The 14934-nt window shown below is 39.7% G+C and overlaps 1 long non-coding RNA gene across 1 annotated transcript in view; it reads left to right on the top strand.

Annotated features, from left to right (window-relative positions):
- The first annotated feature begins 1077 nt into the window (after positions 1-1077).
- Positions 1078-14934, top strand: part of LOC121393246 — a 69458-nt gene continuing 55601 nt past the window's right edge. Inside the window, exon 1 of the long non-coding RNA XR_005960894.1 lies at positions 1078-1250. This is a non-coding gene — a long non-coding RNA (uncharacterized LOC121393246). The remainder of the gene's footprint in view (positions 1251-14934) is intronic.

Below are 14934 nucleotides of genomic sequence, written 5' to 3'. Positions count from 1 at the left end.
CAGTCAAAGTACAGGGGCAGATTTACTAAGCTCGAGTGAATAATTTGAATGCAGAAATATTCGAATTTTGAAGTAACTTTTTGGGTAATTGGTCTAATTCTATCGAATTCAATCAAATTATTTGAACGATTCGATGTGAAAATCATTCGATTATTCAACCATTCGATAATCAAAGTACTGTCTCTTTAAAAAAAACTTCAACTTCAAACTTCGCCAGATTAAAGCTACCGAAGTGCAATGTTAGCCTATTTTTGATCGAATAAAAATCATTCAATCGATCGCTTAAAATAGTTTGAATCGTTCGATTTTTATTCGATCGTTCAATCTAAGCTTTTGCACTAAAATCCTTCGAATTCAATATTCAAATTCGAAGGATTTTACTTCTAGGGTCGAATTCGAGGGTTTTTTAACCCTCGAAATTTGACCCTTGATAAATTTGCCCTTAGTGTGTTATAGAATGGCCAATTTTAAACAACTTTTAAATTGGTCGTTATTAGTTACTTTTTATAGTTTTGTATTATCTGCCTTCTTCTGACTCAAATGGAGGTCACTGACCCTATCTTAAAAACAAATGTAAAGTTTCAAATTTATTCTTATTGCTATTTTTGATTGCTCAACTTTCTATTTAGGTCCTCTCCTATTCATATTCAAGTCTCTTATTCAAATCAATGCATGGTTTCTAGGGTAATTTGGACCATAGTAACCAAATTGAGACATTTCAAACTGCAGAACTGCTGATTAAAAAGCTAAATAAATCAAAAACCACAAATTATAAATATGAAAACCAATTGAAAAGTGTCTCAGAATTTCACTCTTTACATCATACTAAAAGTTAATGTAAGGGTGAACAACCCCTTTAAAGAATAAGTTGCTTTCCCGAATTTTCATTTTCCTGTATTACACCTACAGTTTTTCTGGTCCCCTGAAATATTTAAAATTGGGGTTCTGCTGTAGCTAATTTCAGAGTAGAAAACTCGCACTACTCAACAGAAGAGTAATGAGCTGACCTTAAATGTTAAGATACTGAAAAGCAGGAGCAAATGTTGGAATTGTATATATATAATTAGATATTAGATGTTATTGATGTTATAATGTCAATCTCTCTCTCTTAATTCTACAGTCTCTAGTACATATGCCAGTTCTGGAAAGTCACAGAGGCTGGAACATTCCCTGGTGGGGCGTGGTAGAGGCAGGGCATAGCTGACAATGCACAGCAAAGACTTCATGACAGAACACTCAGGTGTATACAGGTAACATCACAACCAACACATTTCACATGTTCAAACAACATATGAGACAGATAGTTTCTTGGAATGTAGGTGGTGACCTCACCAATCAAAAGAAATATATATTAACAAATCTCAAGAAACTAAAACCTAATAGAATATTATTATAAAGGAATCTCTGGAAATTAGGAGATTAGAGTGTGCTTATTGCAGCATGGATATGTGAATTCCTATCCGATTCTATAAATCCAAACAAAGGGTAGTAGCCATTCTTATTTGCACATCTCTGTCATACAAATTGGATGTCCCATTTATAAGTCACTATTTAATATTATATAATACAAAAAAAACATGGTAGCTAACATATATGCACTGAATAGCTCAAATCAGGACATTTTTACTTGCCTCACGCAGAAACTTGTGGAGACCCCCTCCCCAACCTTGATTTTCAACTCGCTCTGCAACTCAGACATAGAAAGGACAGGACCCCTTACAAAACATAATAGATGGATTACAGGAGACATATACCAACTCAAAAACAATTTAACGCTACTGGATCTCTTGATATTATTACACCCCAGGGAAATACAACATTTATACTGTCACAGAAAGACTAATTTTAGATCATGCACCAATACACATCAGCAAATACTTAGAAAAACCAATAATGCTGCATAGGCAATGGACTTTCCTACCTTGCTCTCACAATCTGAACCTTATTGAACCACCTTCCTGGAAAAAACATTGGCAAAACTCCATTGATAAAAGATCACTGAGAAGACCCAATATTAAGGGCAGTTGTCAGAGTAACAAAATAACTGATGTAGCCAAAAGAAAACTTAACCTTTATACAAATGATGGAAGATGCTATAAAGGCCCATGAGCTTTATATTAAAAATCAGAAGCCAGCATCAAAATAAAAATATATAGAGGTTACGCAATTGTTTAAAACCCACATACAAACCCAAGCCAAAACAAAACTGGAATGTTCCAAATATAAATTCTATAGATGGGGAAATGAAACAGGGAGCCTGCTGGTCAACGTAACTAAATCACAATCCAAAGCAAAATACATATTGAAATTACAAACCCCCCGGGACCAACACATCATGCAACAACCCTACATTGATTAATAGCATTTAGAGAGTAATGAAATACTCTGCCGAGGAACCACCTAAAGAACTGATCAAACTAACAAAAATAGACCAGATGCAGAGGGAGATGTTAAATTTGCCAATAAGGACAGCAGATATATCAGGCCTAAAAAAACACTGGTCACTCATAAATCACCAGGCCCAGATAGTTACACAGCATAATATTATAAAATACTGAACCCACATATCATACACCTATTAACGAATGTCTATAATGCAAGAGGTGAAATAAATATTGACCTCTTTGAAGCATACACTACACTAATCTGCAAACCAAACAGAAACACCATACAAATGACCTCCTGCCATGTAATATTCCAGTTGAATGTCAACCTTAAAATTATATCTAAGATACTGGCCCGGAGACTTCAACTTTTGCTACTGATTTCTTAACAAAACACCAGCTAGGTTTTGTATGTAATCGGCATTTGACAATAATGGCTACAATTATTTCTGTTAGGGACAAGGAAAGTAGAAACCTCATTTTGAGCCTTAACACAGATAAGGCATTTGATAAAATCATATGGCCCTTTTTATCTCACTTACTCCATAATAGAAAAGCTAGGTAACATCTTCCTAACTTACATCAGCAAAAACATATACTAATGGCCAAGCTAGGCTACTCATAAATGGCACCCTCAGAAACGCAATAGTCATATGCTGAAGTAGAAGACAGGGGTGTCCCCTCTGCCTTGCTTTGATTAATCTAACATACAGTAAGACCTTCTCTAACAATAGGGGGTCTATTTGTGATTTCTTTTTAATATTTATTTTAGTACCATGCTGTTTAATTCTTTTAGTGTGCCACTAGTGAGTGCCATTAGTACTATTTAAAGCTACAGAGTCCCTTGATTGGCTGAGGTCTCCTCTAGACAGAATCATGACAAAAATAGAAATAATTTGGCAATTGGGATAGGATTAGTACACATAAACTTGTTGAAGTATAATTTCTCAGCCCTTGGCAGCTGAAAGTGTTGGGGTTTGTTGTTTTGACTTAAGCTAAAATCTGGTTGGAAAGCCCTGCTATAATATGCTACTGAAACCCACCTTGTCATACTGTTCTAAAGCAGAAACTTCTTCACCAAATATAAATCTCTAAGACTTTAATGGGTGAAAAAAAAAAAGCAAAACAGGTCAAATTCGCCTATCACTAGTGCTCTCCTTTTGGTCTGATGGAAGGGGTGTGATTATAAATCTCAGTACCTTTGAAAAATTAATGGTTCCTTTTATATATTTTTTGCAAAGTGCTGCTCAGTAGTACAAGTATAGAATCTATTTATCAAAATTCTTGGGACCTGGGGTTTTCCACTTACGACAGCTTTCTGTAATTTGGAGGATTGTGAATTAGGGTTTTTTTCAAGTCTCTTTTTTATTATATTTTTTAAATATTTAAAATGTAGTGGTACAGAAAAGAAATTAGGCATCAAGAAAAATGTATAAAATCAAATACAGTCCTTGCAATCATATAGAAGCAGAAAGAAAAAAGAGCAATCCAACTTCAACTTATTTTAGTATGTGTACTTTCATAGTACATCGCATTAGTGCATTAGAGTCCTACTCTCTATCATTATTTATTCACCATTACTTCACCTTGAAGTGTTAAGAAGACAATTACCTTAGAGTATATAAGATAGTTTTTTTAAAGTTAATATCTTATTACTACAGATTTTTATAGTTCACTTCCATATCTTTAAATAAGCATTAATGATGCAATGCTTCACTGTAGTCATTGACAAAGTAAATATTGTATTTCAGTGAGAGTAAAAGAGACCTCTATACTTATATGTTTTGTATACTTAAAGAATAAGTTTATTTAGTACATTTCCATAATCTTACATTTTCCTGAATTTTATACAATTTCTCCTGGTCCCTTGAAAATGTAAAATTTGGCTTCTACTGTACCTAATTTCAGAGTTAAAAACTCTCACTGCCCAACACCAACCAGGTATCATCACACCATGTAACAACCCCAAATTGATTAACAGCATAGGAAGAGTACTTTAGGAAAATATACTCAGCTGAGGAACCACCTGAAGACTTTATCAGTCTTATGTTGCAAAAAGCCAAAATATTAGAAATAGACCAGACAAAGTTGGAGATGCTTAACTCACTAATAACAACAGCAGGGATATCGGGCATAATTAAAATAACTGGCCGTGCATAAATCACCCATAATATACATAACGTATAAATAAAGTTGCAATGTTTCTGGTGGAATAGATAATGACCTTGCAGATTTATACACTACTCTAATCCCTAGACCGAATAAAAACCCCACTATGTCATGTTAACCTTAAAATAGTTTCTAAGATACTGGTCTAGAAATGTATAAATGTCTTTAAAATGGATATTTAGTATAATGTAGAGAGTGTCTAAAACAATTTGCAGTTGGCTTTCATTTTTTATTTCTTTTTTTTTGTTATTGCAATTTTAGCAATCTGGTTGCTAGGATGCAAATTACCCTAGCAACCATGCACTGATTTGAATAAGAGACTGGAATATGAATAGGATAGAGCCTGAACAGAAATATAAGTAATAAAAAGTAGCATTAACTATAAATGTGTAGCCTTACAGAACATTTGTTTTTTAGATGGGGTCAGTGACCCTTATTTGAAAGCTGGAAGTTAGAAGAAGGCAAATATTTCAAAAACTATAAAAAAGGAAAAATAAAGGCCAAAGCAAAATATTCTTAGAATTAGCCATTGTATTACAAGTTTAAGTGAACCACCCCTTTAACAAAGCACCAGCTAAGCTTTTCTGCAAAGAACAGTCAACATGGGGAATTAGGATGGCAATAATGGCTACAATAATTTTTGCTAGGGACAATGAAAGTAGAGGATTCCCTTTGAGCCTTGAGACAAAGAGGCATTTGATAAAATGTTACGGCTATTTTACTTCAGTGTTCATATTAGATTGCTGGGTGACACCTTCACATATTGCATCAGAAAAATATACACTCATGTACAAACTAAGATTCTTATCAATGGCACCCTAACCAACCCAATAGACATAAATAGAGGATGCCTCCTCTTCCTTCTTTTGTTTAGGCCCATTAGGCCCACTCCTTAGGCTCATTTGAGATATGACAGCATTCCAAGGTATCAAAATCAGATCACATAAAACAAAACTTACAGCATTTTGTTATATATAAAACAAAGCCAAGATAGGGCCTGCCACACTTCCTATCCTACATCCAACAATATGGCCAAGTCTTTGAGTATTGCATAATCATTGATGAATTTGAAATATTACTATTGAGTAATATTGAGGAACCCTGATGGTGTATAAAGTACAGCTTTAAATGGGCCAACAATATAATCACTTACTTTAGCAGATAAACACAGAAGAATACACAAAATATACATGCATATAACATCACATATTGCATACAGGAGATTGTACAGGAAGCAAAATGATGACAAACACATCACATATGTCATACTCTGCCTGCCTTATTCTACCTGTATGTGCTATACTTTGCCTGTGTGTTCCATGTGCTATCTATGTGTTCCATATTCTGTTTGCCCTACTCTTAATATGTGTGTCATTTTCTGTCTGCGCTACACTGCCTGTGTTCCAGAAGCCTGCCATACTGCCTGCCCTATTCTGCCTGTATGTGCAATACTCTGCCTGTGATGCCTGTGTGTTTCATATTCTGCCTGCCCAACTCTATCTGTGCCCTACTCTGCCTGCTCTACACTGCCTGTGTGAGCCATACCCTTCCTGCCCTATTCTACTTGTGTTTGCTATACTCTACCTGCCTTATTCTGCCATACTCTGCCTGTCCTATTCTGCCTAATTTTGCCATACTCTTCGTGTGTGTGCCACATTCTGTTTGCCCTACTCTGCCTGTGTGTGCCATACTCTGCCTGTCCTATTCCGCCTGTATGTGGAATACTCTGATTACCCTACTATGCCTGTGTGTGCCGTACTCTGTCAGTGTGTGCCATTCTTTTCCTGTCCTATTCTGCCTATATGTGCAATTCTGTGCTTGCTCCACTAAGCCTGTGTGTGTTGTAATTTGTCAGTGTGTGCCATACTTTGCCTGCCTTATTCTGTTTGTATGTGCCATACTCTACCTGCCCTAGCCTGCCTATATGTGCAATAATCTACTTGCCTTAGTAAACCCATGTGTGCCATACTCTGCCTGACCAATTTTGCCTATGTGTGCCATACTCTGCCTGCCCTACACTGCATGTGTGTGCTCTATGTTGCCTGCCCTATGCCATTCGTGTGTTCCATATATCTGCCTGCCCTACTCTGTCTGTGTGTGCCTGCACTACCTTCCCTATGTTGCCTGTGATTTCCATATTCTACCTACCCCAATCTACCTGTTTGTGCCATACTCTGTGTGTGCCATACCCTGCCTGCTCTCCACTCACAATCCAAATAGTTAACATTGGATTGGATTAGTTACCATACACTTGTTGAAGAACAACTTCTTGGCCTTTGGCAGCTGAAAGATGTTGGAGTTTTTTGCTTTGATTTAAGATAAAATTTACCGGTTGGAAAGCCCTGCTACTAGACATGATTCTTTCCCAAATATAAATCTAGAAACCAGGGCCCAATGTAACTTTGCTTAGGTCCCCATTATCACTAATAGCAGCCCTAACATATGATATATTCTATAAAAGCACCTATCACCTCCTAAAACAAACTGGTACTGACCAATATAAATGAGTTAAACCTTATATTTAGTACACATGCATTATTTCCCCCAAAATATGCCCCTAGCATGTCTGTGCTGCACTTACAGACCCCACCTTGCCTTACTGGAAAAGTTACTTTCAACATGATTAAAACCTGTATTTAGTACAAATTCAAAATCATTTCCCATCATATATGTTCCTAGTGTATCTGTGCTACACTTACCTCTGATCTAAAGCTGCATCTGACAATCTTGTAACTGTCACAACTGTTTCCAACTGTCACTTTGTAGTTCAACTACAGCTACAATCTGCAGGTTGGAAAGCCCCGCTCTAAAGTATTACGGATTCCTGCTTATCTTACTGAAAAAGTTACTATACACACTTCAAACATGATAAAAATATGATTTAGTACAAATGCAATGCCATTTCCCTTAATATGTGCCTCTAGTGCATCTATGCTGTTCTTAACTCTGATCTAAAGCTGCAGTTGACAATCTTGTAACTGTCCCTTTGCCATTCAACTACAGCTTCAATCTGCAGATTGCAAAGCCCTGCTCTAAAATGTTACTGATTTCAGCTTGTCTAACTGGAGATATTACTATACACACTTTAAACATCAAAACATGATTTAGTACAAATGCAATGTCAGGAGGCATAGTAGGTATCGTCAAACTGCACATGGATGCTTTTAGATCTGGGTTGGTGTGACAGCCTTGGGCTTTCGTTGAAACACAAGCTGCTCCCAGTGTCCCAATCAGCAAATTAACTAAAAAAAATCACTCTAACAAAAACTAAGACCAAAGGGAACATCCACATTCTAACAACTCTATGGTAAGATCCACCCCCTTGAAGTAAGAAAAATTGGTGGTGTCCCTACCTGGGAAAACTTCATTATGTTGAGCTGGCAGACTGATTGGCAGTAGCTGAAGAGAGATAAAATCCTATTGCCTTCACTGCATTCTCTTTCCAATAGTCCGTTTCTCCCACAGCCAGTACCAGGGCATGATGGGAAAGTGTTTAGCCAATCAGTAAGGTGTCCTTAGCTATATGGTGGATGGAGCTTCATAGTCAATACCAGGATACTAGAAAAGAGAGCTTAACCAGTAAGGAAGTTGGGCTAAACCACTAACTAAAATAAGAAGGGGTGGCAGTTAAGCTCTGAGTGCAGAAGTGTCAGAATCATTGCAAACATAATTCATGTTGTTGATGTCAGTTCTAGCCTGATAGGTAGATGTTATTGCATGCTGATAGCTAATCACACTCTGTGGAGAGCCCAATTATGAACTGCTGGTAAATTTACAGTGTATTTACATGCCATAGGTAGTCCTGTCAAGTGGCACAGATTTAATATGATGGCCATTTTGATCTGATTATTTAAATCATGAAATCCCCCAGTTTTCGAATATATGTTTATTTAGATCACAAAAATATACACTCGTGTTCAAACTAAGCTACTCATAAATGGCATAATAACCAATCCAATAATTATAAATTGAGGTATGCCTCTTCTCTCTTCTTTTGTTTAACGTAACATAAGGCCCTCTCCTTAGGCTCCTTTGAGAAATGACAGCATTCCAAGGCATCAAAATCGGATCACATGAAACAAAGCTTACAGCATTTTGTTATATATTACAAAGCCGGGCCTTCTATACATCCTATTCTTCATCCAACAATATAGATCAGTCTCTGGGTATTGCATAAACAATGCCTATAAAATATTACTATTGAGTTATAAAGGAAAACCCAAATGGTGTATAAAATACAGCTTTAAATGGGCCAACAATACAATCACTTATTTTAGCAAATAAATCCAGAAGAATTCACATAAAATATATGCATACAAAATCACATATTGCATACAGGAAATTCTTCAGGAAACCAAACGATGGCAAGCACATCACCTTTCTTTTGACAATCTATTAAAATTGCTCTCCAAAATATTGTTCAAACTATAAAACCTGAATTGACATCACAAAAAGACACGAAAACTAAATCTATATTTTAGGGAGTTCCTCTTGAACAAGAAGAAACCAAGAAGTAGCCTTAAAAAAAACTATACTAGGGGACCCTTTATGGGGTCAAACAATATAATATACTACTGTAATGGCTACACTGAGACATCTAAAAGATTTTCTACATGAAACTGAGTTATATACATCACAAGAACTACAATTTATTCCACACTCACTTTGAACACTACATATGTGCAAACAGGAACATTCAAACAAGATAATAGATAATCCTCTACTGTACACAATGGTGAAAACCAACTACTGAGACAACCTGAATAGCTGCCACATTCTTTATCTACCCTTGCTAAATAGCCCAGACTTTCAGAGTGGACAATAACTTACAGCAATGCTGTCCAATTTATATGGTACAGAGGGCCGGAATTTTTCTAATCTACATGGTGGAGGGCCAATAATGGAAGCCACTCCCTGTTTATAGACCACACCCACTTTAAACCACACCCATGTTACCGCAAGACCATGTCCACATTAATAGCACACCAAAAAAACAGACGGTTAGTGCTCACTGCAGGGATCAGGGCTGGAACTAGGGGTAGGTAGAGTAGGCAGCTGTCTAGGACGCCACTATTGAGGCGCACAATTTTAATGTCTTGTTTTTTTCAATTTTTCAAGCGTTATTTAATCATTTGTTTCAGTAATCATGGTCACTCAGTTGGGTGGAACCCCCCTCCTTCACTTTCTCCCTCTTGCCAGCAAGTAAAGCTCCTTCTGTGCGGTGTAGCAGTGCAGTGCGACATGCGTATACCCGTCAAAGACGTCACTGATGCTATTGGGTGGCAGAGAGAGGCAGAGAGCTGGCGGCCTGCTTGGTGTGGCTCCCGGTTGCTGCTCTCAGCCTTGCACAGTTGCACTGAACTGAAGACACTCTTTCTATTACTGTGAAAGTGTGAAGCTTCCTGCTGGCACAGCCAGGTACAGATTTGGGCCGGGGCCATATGTTTGCTGTTGCTGCTGGGCTGGGCACTGGCACAGGTACATAAATACTTGGTGGCAATTTGATGTGATCAGATTTATTTTTGGCTGCTGCTGGCACAGGTACAGATTGGGGGCAATATGATGGCTGCAGTGCTGGAGGGCTGTATGATGGATGGCTGCTAGGCTTGCTGGTACAGGTATGGGGGGGCAGTATAATGGATGGCTACTGCCACCGGTACAGGGTGGGCTGTATTATGGATGGCTGCTGGTACAGGGGGCAGTAATATAAATGAAAAAGTGTTGAACATTTTCTTATGTTAAAAAAGTTGTCATATTAAAACATACCCTTATATCCATATGCCTCCTCCCCTGTGTATAATACAGTACCCCAGCATATGATTAAACACCTTAGGGGCCCCTAACAATAATTTTTAAATGCTAACAAACCCCCAGAACAAATACCAGGCTTGTGTTCCATAGGGAACATAGGTCAGGCAGAGTATGGCAAACACAAGGTACAAAGAGCAGACAAAGTATGGCACACACAGGGAGCATAGGGAAGACAGAACAGTACAGGACCAGGACCAGTCTAATATGTACTACATACAGTGACACAGTGCTAGTGCCCCATTAGCATTTTGAATAAGATGTGAACAATACAGGGCTTTAGGATATAAACAATAGAGGTGTCACAGGTGTGAACAATAGAGGGGATTAGTGATGGGCAAATTTATTCCCCAGGCACGAATTTGCGGCAAAACCCCCGTGAAAATTCGCTTACGCTGCCGTCTGAAAAAAAAAAAAGAGGCCGGAGTCAAAAATGAGACGCCGGCGAATTTTTCGCCATTTCGCGGGAAATTCTCGCATTTTTCGGCGAATCGAAACGGCACAAATTCGCCCATCACTACAGGGGATTAGTCTGAATTTGATGTTTAAACAATGCAGGGGCCAGTTAATCTCTGTAGTGATACCTTTTAAACCTTACAAATGGTAAGCAGACACAGCAGGCAGACTTTGATGTGGAGGGCCACATGAATGGGGGTCGCGGGCCGCCAGTTGGACAGCCCTGATTTACAGTATACAAGGAATGTAACAGGGAAGGGGTGACAACTATATGACAACTCACATTTACTGGGAACCAAAAAACACTTAAAAAGGCACAAAAGCAGAGTATCCCTCCTTATCCAAAAACATTTTTCCTTTCTTCAAACACAAACATTTACCACTAGAACTATTAAGTGTCTGTCTGGAGCCATATGCAGCCTGTGCCCCCCCGTGTGGCCCTCCTTTAAAATCTGGATGCTGTGACTGTTCACCTTTGTATAAGATTTAAAAGGTTTCAGAATTTAGATTAATTGACCCCTGCATTGTTCACACATAAGATTCAGAATGTAAAAGTCCTGCATTGTTATTCATACCTGCAATCCCCTGTATTGTTCACACCCATAAGGGTGGGGCAGACGGGGAGATTTATTCGCCTGACGACTAATCGCCTCTTCTGCGGGTGACAATCTCCCCGAACTGCCTTCCGTCTGCCTGGTTGAATGAAGAATTGCCTGCGCTGCGCAGAAGAGGCGATTAGTCGCTAGGTGACAAAATCTCCCCGAATCTACCCGTCTGCCCCAACCCTAAAACCCTGTATTGTTCACACCTGTAAAGTCCTATATTGTACACATTTCAGACTATAATGGCCCACATTGTTGCTGGCATTGTGCCACTGTACAGTAGTATAGTATGTATTGTTCATCTTAGGGTCAGTCCACATGAGAAGATTTGGGGAGATCAGTCGCCCCAGCGGCAATCTCCCCGAACTGCCTTCCCCCTGCCCTCCGCCGGCTGATATATCCATATTTTGCCTGCCCTATGCTATCTATGCATGCCATATTCTGCATGTGTGTGACACACACTTCTTGCCCTATGCTGCCTGTTTTTCCATAGTCTGCCTTCCCTATGCTAAGTGTATCATACCCTGCTTCCACATGCTATCTGTGTGTTCCATATTCAGTCTGTCCTACTCTACATATGTGTGCCATTTTCTGTTTGCCCTACACTGCCTGTGTTCCACATTCTGCCTTCCCTACTGCCTGTCCTATTCTGCCTGTTCAATACTCTGCCTGCGCTAATTTTCCTGTGTTTGACATATTCTGCATATTCTATTCGGCCTGTGTGTGCCATGCTTTGCCTGCCCTATGCTGCAGGTGTGCCCCATGCTCTGCCTACGTGTGCCATACTCTGCTTGTCCTATGTTACCTGTGTGTTCCATATTGTGCTTGCACTATGCTGCCTTTATGTTTCATATTCTGACTTTCCTATTCTGCTTGTGTTTTCTATACTCTACCTGCCCTATTCTGCCATACTCTGCCTGTGTGTGCCATACTCTTACTGTCCTATTCTACCCTTATGCAGAATACTCTGCTTCCCTACTATGCCTGTGGGTGTGCCCTACTCAGTCATTGTGTACCCTACTCTGCCTGCCCTATTCTGCCTGTATGTACAATAATCTGCTTGCCCTACTAAACCTGTGTGTGCCATTCTCTGCTTGCCCTATACTGCATGTGTGTGCTATGCTCTGCCTGCCCAATGCTGTCTGTGTGTGCCATACACCACCTTCCCTGTGCTGCCTGTGTTTTCCATATTCTGCTTACCCCAATCTACCTGTTTGTGCCATATTCTGCCTGTTTGTGTCATACTCTTCTTGCCTCTATGCTGCCTGTTTGTGTCATACTCTTCTTGCATCTATGCTGCCTGTTTGTGTCATACTCTTCTTGCCTCTATGCTGCCTGTGTGTTCCATATTTTCCCTGACCTGTTCTTCCTGTGTGTAAAATACTCTGCTTGCCCTACAATGCCTATACAGTATGTGCCATACTCTGTCTGTGTATGCTGTACCCTTTGAGTGTGTGCCATACATTGCCTGTCCTATTCTGCTTGTATGTGCGATACTACCTATACTCCCCTATTCTGTATGTGCAATACTCTGCTTGCCCCACTTAACCTTTGTGTGCCATACTCTGTCTGCTCAATTTTGCCTGTGTGTTCCATATTGTGTCTGTCCTATGCTGCCTGTGTGTTTGTATCCTTCCTGCTCTACTCTATCTATGTGCCCTATTCTGCTTGCCCTATTGTGCCTGTATGTGCCATACCCTGCCTGCCCTATTCTGCCATACTCAGCCTGTCCTATACTGCCTTTTTTTGCCATGCACTTCCTGTCTGTGCCACATTCTGTTTGCCCTACTCTGCTTATGTGTGGCATACTCTGTCAGTGTATGCCATACTTTGCCTGTCATATTCTGCCTGTATGTGAAATAATGTGCTTGCCCTTCTAAACTTGTTTGTGACATACTCTGCCTGCCTAATTTTGCCTGTGTGTGCCATACTCTGCCTGCCTTACACTGCATGTGTGTGCTATACTCTGCCTGCCCTACGCTGTCCGTGTGTTCCATATTCTGCCTGCCCTACTCTGTCTGTGTGTGCCATATACTATCTTCCCTATGCTGCCTGTGTTTTCCATTTTCTGCTTACCACAATCTACCTGTTTGTGCCATACTCTGCCTGCCCTGTTCTCCCTGTATACGTTACCTGTGTGCTCCATATTTTGCCTGCCATACTCTGTCTGTGTCCCATGCACTACCTTCCCTGTGCTGCCTGTGTTTTCCATGTTCTACCTACCCCATCTACCTGTTTGTGCCATAATCTGCTTGTGTGTTCTATACGCTGCTTGTTGTATGCTGCCTGTGTGTTCTATATTCTGCCTGCCCTAATCTGCCTATGTTCCACATTGTGCCTGCCCTACTCTACTTGTGTGTGCCATACTCTGCCTGCCCTGTTCTCCCTGTATCTGCTATACTTTGCCTGTGTGTGCCATACTCTACCTGCCATATTCTACCTGTATGTGCAATACTCTGCTGGCACTGATCTGTCTGTTTGCCATACTCTGCCTGTTCTATTATGCCTGTATGTGCCATAATCTGCCTGCCCCATGCTGATTGTGTGTCCCATACTCTGCCTGTGTGTGCCATTCTCTGTTTGCCCTGTGTTGCCTGGGTGTTCCATATTGTGCCTGCCATACCCTGCATGTGTGTTTCATATTTTTTCTGCCCTACTCTATCTTTTTCTGCCCTGCCCTGACTGCTCTATGCTCCCTGTGTGTGCCAACCCCTGCATGCCCTCAACTCACAATCCAAATAGTTAACATTGGATTGGATCAGTAACCATACACTTGTTGAAGAACAACTTCTCAGGTGTGTGCTTTGTTGCTTTGACTTAATCAAAAATCTGCAGGTTGGAAAGCCTGCTACTGGACATGTTATGATATTCACTGTTCCAAAGCAGTAGATTCTTCCCCAAATATAAATCTAGGAACTAGGGCCCAATGTTACTTTACTTATGTGCCCTCCATCACTAATAGCAGCCCTAACGTATGATATATTCTATAAAAGCACCAACATCTCCGGGTGACCATTCCAATCTAAATGATTTAAACCTGATTTAGTACACATGAATTATTTTCCCCAAAATGTGTCCCTAGCATGTCTGTGCTGCACTTACTGACTCCACCTTGCCTTACTAGAAAAGTAACTTTACATACTTTCAACATGATTAAAACCTGATTTAGTACAAATTCCCAGATTTCCCATCATATGTGCTCCTAGTGTGTCTGTACAATTCCCAGATTTCCCATCATATGTGCTCCTAGTGTGTCTGTACAATTCCTAGATTTCCCATCATATATGTTCCTAGTGTGTCTGTACTGCACTTACCTCTGATCTAAAGCTGCATCTGACAATCTTGTAACTGTCACTAGTGTTTCCAACTGTCACTTTGTATTTCAACTACAGCTACAATCTGCAAGTTGGAAAGCCCTGCTATAAAGTGTTACTGATTCCAGCTTGTCTTACTGAAAAAAGTTACTATACACACTTAAAACATGATTAAAACCTGATTTAGTACAAATGCAATGC

This window comes from Xenopus laevis, chromosome 4S (genome assembly GCF_017654675.1).
Source record: "Xenopus laevis strain J_2021 chromosome 4S, Xenopus_laevis_v10.1, whole genome shotgun sequence".
NCBI lineage: Eukaryota > Metazoa > Chordata > Amphibia > Anura > Pipidae > Xenopus > Xenopus laevis.
The sequence above is the reverse complement of the archived record's forward strand: the minus strand, read 5'-3'. Positions and strand labels throughout refer to the sequence as shown.